Raw genomic sequence first — 6750 nt, forward strand, 5'->3', positions numbered from 1 at the left:
TGGAAGCAGAAGTGGCAGGCATGGCTTCTGGGTTGAAGTACAGAAGCACAGAAGAAACAGTGTGCTTTTTTCTTTACTTCTGGTGGAGATTTTTGAGGCCATTTGTTGACATGGTAGAGCCTCAGGTTGGAAGTGGCTTTGGTCTCAGTGAACCACTGAAGTGTTATTTAATACCAGTATCAGAGGTGTTAATACCGTAATCAGAGCCAACTGATTATGAAACAGTGTGTGTGTGTGTGTTTCTTTTGCAGAATCATAGACCATCACAGTGAGCAGGGGTGTGTACNCACCTGAGAAAAAATAACCCTCATTGTTTTCTTAGGCTGTGTTTTATATGTCAGCAGCAAAACCAATTAGGCTTGGAACAAAAACAAAACTTTCACTTGAACATGGACCATGTGCATGAAGATGCTAATTTTGTCTAACAGAGCAGGAAAATGCAGATAGTGTAAACTCATCACTACGTCAATTGCATCTAAAGCATTAAATAGAAGAACTATTACAGGATGATGCCACAGGTAGATTTGGTTTGCCTAATTTACTGTCTTATGTTCAAAATTAAACTGGTAAGTGGCGGTGAGTTACATAAAAAGAAACTAATTGGTCGAAAAAGTCAATTAAAAATAACACACTTCACTATTAAAAAACACATTTGTATCCATCCTCATTTAACTTCACAACAACCTTTGAGTTAGAACAAACATATTTTTTCCCTTTTGCAGTTAGTCAAGACTTAGGAAGATTGTGCTTGCTCTAACTTCTCCTAGTTAATGGCAGGATGGGGAACAGGACCTAGCTCTTTTGAATCCACTACACCAAGTTGCCTTAGTAAGCACCAGAAAAAAACTCAATTATGCTCAGAAAACTCTCTTTATTAAGACCAAGATGAGCATAAATCGATACTAAATCTTCCATAAACACTAGATACATCAGGAATAAATTTTAAGATGTCTGTTTAATGGTCACTTGCTTTGGGATTTCTTCCCAAAAGCCCTTCCTGTTGAGTTCACACATCAACCTATGAACTTTGGCTGTGAGACATAAACAGTGTCACCAAATCCCATTTAAGTTTTCTCTTCCTGGTACAACAGAGGATGGCATCTCCCAACCTCCCTTGCAATTAGGCTGAGGTCATGTGATGGTTCTAACCCACAGGCTGGAAGCAGAAGTGGCAGGCATGGCTTCTGGGTTGAAGTACAGAAGCACAGAAGAAACAGTGTGCTTTTTTCTTTACTTCTGGTGGAGATTTTTGAGGCCATTTGTTGACATGGTAGAGCCTCAGGTTGGAAGTGGCTTTGGTCTCAGTGAACCACTGAAGTGTTATTTAATACCAGTATCAGAGGTGTTAACACCGTAATCAGAGCCAACTGATTATGAAACAGTGTAAGTGGCTTTGGTCTCAGTGAACCACTGAAGTGTTATTTAATACCAGTATCAGAGGTGTTAATACCGTAATCAGAGCCAACTGATTATGAAACAGTGTGTGTGTGTGTGTTTCTTTTGCAGAATCATAGACCATCACAGTGAGCAGGGGTGTGTACTAAATTTAATATTTCTTCTCTACAGTCTGATGTCAATTTATCTTGCTTTGTTATTAGAGACCATTATCACCATTAAAGAAAAAAATTGCTTGGCAAGGATTAAAATGAATAGAGGATAAGCAATATTCATATCTTTTGAGAATTATAAAGATGTGAGAAAATAATAACTGGGTTAGAAAGATAAGAGAGTGTGTTAAAGATTTGCCTCATCAGTGGTGGCATTGTCAATTATGCCTAAAAAAAGCAAGCTGTGCTTGTCGCAGTGAGATGGTGATTTGTAGGCCCAATTTTGACTAACACAGCCCTGTATCAGTCAGTTTCTGTTGCTTATAACAAAATACCCGGAACTGGGTAATTTATAAGAAAACAAAATTTATTGCTTACAGTTTCTGAGGCTATGAAGTCCAAAGTCCAGGGAACACATTTGGTAAGGGTCTTGGTGGTGGCAACAGTGACAAGGGGACTTTCATGGCAGAAAATAGCAGAGCAGAGAGAGCAGAGAGAGAGCTCCTCATGCACTCTCCTTTTAAAGCCCACAGAACCACACCCCTGACCACCATTTTTAATCCATTCACTAGGCATGGTCCTCAGAATCTAATCACCTCAAGGCCCCACCCTGCAATTACCATAATAGGATTTCCCACCATCTTAACAGTCTCAATGGAGATAAAGTTTTGGGAGGACATTCAACCCAAGGCAAGCGCCTTGCCTTTCTCACCCCAGTCAGGGACAGAGGGCACAGGAGGAGAAAGGTGAGCTCAACCCTCTGGCTGTGTCACTCAAGGGATCTTCCATTCAGTCAGCCAGCCAGTGTGCAACTCTTAGATTAATACCTTTGAAAACAAAATAAGCAGTAAGGAAATTTTCTCCCAGCAATAATGTGATATACTGACAATAAGCATGTTTATAGAACTTGGGTTTGGCAAAGAGCACACACCTCTACTTATAGATGTCTAATGTCTTGCGTTTGTATCCTGTGAATGATTTACAAAGCATTTTTTTGGCTCTGAGAGGTAGGCAGAAGGGTTAGGTCCCCATTTCCTGGGAGGGTAGGTACGATTAACCCACAGGTCCCCTCCTTGCTGTACTTAGTGCTCCATGTGCTTGTACTTGCGTCCATTTATGGAGAATGGTCTGGTGAGTTGCTCTACTGCAGCAGAGTGTGCTAATGTTCACCTAATGACCCAGAAACTCCCCTAGATTTCCCAGCTGCCCTTGCAATTAGTTTGGGACCAACTCCTTCTGGTCAGTGACCTGAGATGGAAGGCAACTAAGAACCAGTGAGCCTTGTCCATCCTCCTCTCCACTGAGGTGGACTTGAGGCCACATATTCAGCTGACGGTGTAGCCCACGGCCTCCCTTGGACTTGTGAGTGAGAAATAAGCCTTTCCTGTGTGAAGCCACTGGAATTTCAGGGACTATTCTGCTTTTCATCACAACATATCCTATCCCCATTAATAAAATTACTTACTTTCCAGACCTTCTAAGTGTCTCATTAAGAAATGTTTGTCCAAGAGCCGTTATAAATTGGTAGCTCTGATATTGGAATGCTGAAACACTCTGGAAGACGATCAGTAACATTTCTGCTTATGAGTTTACATGGATTTTCCTATGGGCAGGGTTTTACAAATTAATAATTTCTTACCAAAATAATACATTTACACAGTGTAAAATGTCACTGGTGCTGTAATGCTCATGAGTCATGACAGCAGCAGCTCTCTGCCCCAGCCCTGTCCTCTCCAGGCCTGATCCTTCGCTGCTGTTTCTTCTGGCATGTATGTCCATATTTCTGAATAATACTCTTACACCAGCTGGAGCACACCCTTCTGTAGCTTTCAAAGAAAAGGTGCATGAAAGGTAAAATTTTTGATATCTTATTTATATAAAAATGTCTTTAGCTTGCCTATATTGCTGTTAATCATTTGACTGGATTTGGAAGTGGAGATGAAAATAATTTCCTTCCCAGTCCATCTCTGGAAGCACATGCTGGGAACTATGGAGAGTGGGTGCCCTGGAAGATGAAACTGGGGTTAGGGATGGAGAGAGACTTACCTTTCAGTGTATACGGGTTTTTGTACTATTTGATTAAAAAAAAACCATTTGTAGACACTTGCTTTATAAAACTTTAATAAGAAAACAGAAAACATGGCAACTATGAAGAATTTAAACTATCCCCCCAATTTTCCATGTGTTACATTATATTTAACATTGTATGATCCATATGAGCAAGGTATTTAGTGCAATACAATAATTTCAGCATTAAAGGGGTTCCCTATAGATTATGGTATTATGTAAGCCCAAACATAATGACCATAACTGTGTGATATAATAGAAATTTGTAATTTTGTTATCTCCAGGCTTTTAAAAAATTACTAAAGATTTGGGCCGAGCCCGTGGCGCACTCGGGAGAGTGTGGCGCTGGGAGCGCAGCAGCGCTCCCGCCGCGGGTTCGGATCCTACTATATAGGGATGACCGGTGCGCTCACAGCACTCACTGGCTGAGTGCGGTGTGGCCGGTCTCAAAAAGGACAAAAAAAAAAAAAAAAATTACTAAAGATTTGGAAATTTTAGGGGAGAGGAGTACATTTAAACCAAATTTGAGTCATCAAAGATTGAAGTAAATTGATTTTAAATGGTCTATGTAATGAAATTCTTACTATTCACCATACCATCCCTGAGAACACCACCGCAGACCATCTCCACATATACCAGTCCGCTCTCACTGAGATTTTCTCGGAATTTCACATTGCAACTAAATGGCAACGATGCAGAGACACAGACCTCTCAGTGGATGATGCAAAATATGAAAGATGACATTTGCCCGAGGCTTGACTGCAACAACTGCATTATGTCAGACAGATCTCAGAGTTCAGCTACAATATGAGGAGGAAACCCATATATTTAGCCCATGTATTTTTTGTGATATGTGTTTGATTATAAAGCGCTCTAAGCCTTAATCCTTAGGCATTAGGGCATTTTTAATTATACAGATATTCTTTGTTAATCTTTCCTGCTCTTCTCATTAATTGTGAAAAAAACATTGCCCATGAGGAGCCCCTAGCACACATATACACACACAAAATGATTTAAGATGTTGAAAAAAGGTAAATTCCCATGATCACCTTGATCTAGAGAATGATTCCCACCCCAGGCTGAACACTGTAATCACCTGGGGGCCTTGAAAAATACTTATACTTGGGTCTCTCCCAAGAGATTCTGACTTAATTGATCTGGCTACATCCTGGGCATTGGGAATTTTAAAACCTCTCCAGCTGATTCTAACACGCATCCAGGCCTGAGAAGCACTGTTCCAGGGAGGACACTGACCTCCAGAGACAGAAAGTGAAGGAGGTCAGTGCTTATCTTTGGTGGACCATTGATTTATTTGCCTTTCCAGACACTGTTGTCTTCATATGTTTTATTTATTCAGCAATATAGATTTTTCATTAATTTTTTTTTGCATTTAATAGGCCTTATTTTTTTTTAGAGCAGTTTTAAATAGCCCAACTGAGCAGAGGTACAGAGATTTTTCATATACCCTGCCCCCACATGGGCATAGCCTCCTCCACTATCAACATCCCCTACTAGAGTGCCACGTTTGTCATCACTGGTGAACCTGCACTGACACATTGTCATCATCAGGTTCCATAGATCACATTATGCTTTGCTCTTGGTTTTGCATGTTCTGTGGATTTGCACAATTATATGATGACATGTATCCACTGACCTAGTGTCATACAGAGTTGTCTCCCTGCCCTAAAAATCCTCTGTGCTCCACCCATTTATTTTTCTCTTCCCCCAAGCCCCTGGTGAACACTGACCTTTTTACTATCTCTATCCTTTTTGGCTTTTCCAGAATATCCTATAGTTGGCATCTTACATTATGTAGCCTTTTTAGACCTGCTTCTTTCACTTAGTAATATGCAGGTAAATTTCCTCCACATCTTTTCGTGGCTCATTAGTTCATTTCTTTTTAGCGCTGAATAGTGTTCCATTATCTGGGTGTACCATAGTGTATTTATCCATTCACCTACTGAAGAACGTCTGGTTGCTTCCACGTTTTGGCAAGTCTGAGTAAAGCTGCTATAAACATCTGTGAGCAAGTTTTTGTGTAGACATAGCTTTTCAGCTCCTTTGGGTAAATACCAAGGAATTTGCTGGATCATATGGTAAAAGCATGTTTAGTTTTGTAAGAAACTGCCCAACTGTCTTCCCATTAGCAGTGAATGAGAGATCCCATTGCTCCACATTCCCACTAGCATTTGGTGTGGCCAGTGTCCTGGATTTTGGCCATTCTGATAGGTGTGTAGTAGTAGTAACCATTTATTAACTAATATTTGTTGAATTTTATTTCTATTTACAAAACTAATGCATGCTAAAACTGCTCCCAACACTTAATTTTTGTGGAATTTTTGGTGTAGGTTCTTTGTCTTTCATCTGCTTTTTTCAAGTTAAAAAAAGTGATAAATATATATGAAACTTGAAACAGATGTGCAGTTTAATGAATGATTATAAGGTGAACTCGTGAAACCATAACATGATCAACCAGAGCCCTAGAGGCTTCTTCTGTGCTTTGCCTGAGGAATAACTTGAGTTTTTGGATAATCAGTTTTATTGCCTTTCTTTCTGTATGCATATATTCCTAGACAATATAGTTTAGTTTACCTGTTTTTAAAATTTTTTACTTTTATAGGTATAGTTTAATTATTTACATTAAGATAGAATATTCCATTATGTACATACAGCACAGTTGACCCTCTATATTGTTGATGGACATTTTGGTTTTTTGCATCTATTGGCTATTATGAGCAATGGGCTATGAATACTTGGTGATGTCTTCCAGTGCCCATATATGCTAATTTCTTTAGAGTAAATAATATATTCCTAGTGTGGAGTTGTGGGGTGACATATATTTTCAACTTTAATAGAAAATATCAAATTGATTTCCAGATTGGTTGTACTAACTTTGTCCCGCAAGCAGTGTATGAGAGGTTGCATTGCTTTAAACACTCCGTAGCCATTGCAGTCACCAAGCTCTTTAGCATTTACCAGTATATTGAATGCATAACAGTATTTCCTTAAAGTTTTAACTTGAGTTTCCTCAATTAATAAAGAGGCTAAGACTGCGCAGCAGATTCTTGGTGGCATCGTGATGCATCTCCTTGGCTTACCAATGATTTCTTTGGGTTTGATTTTGTTCCTTTTCTTA

The sequence above is a fragment of the Galeopterus variegatus genome, unplaced genomic scaffold (genome assembly GCF_000696425.1).
Source record: "Galeopterus variegatus unplaced genomic scaffold, G_variegatus-3.0.2 Scaffold9834, whole genome shotgun sequence".
In the NCBI taxonomy this organism is placed as follows: Eukaryota; Metazoa; Chordata; class Mammalia; order Dermoptera; family Cynocephalidae; genus Galeopterus; species Galeopterus variegatus.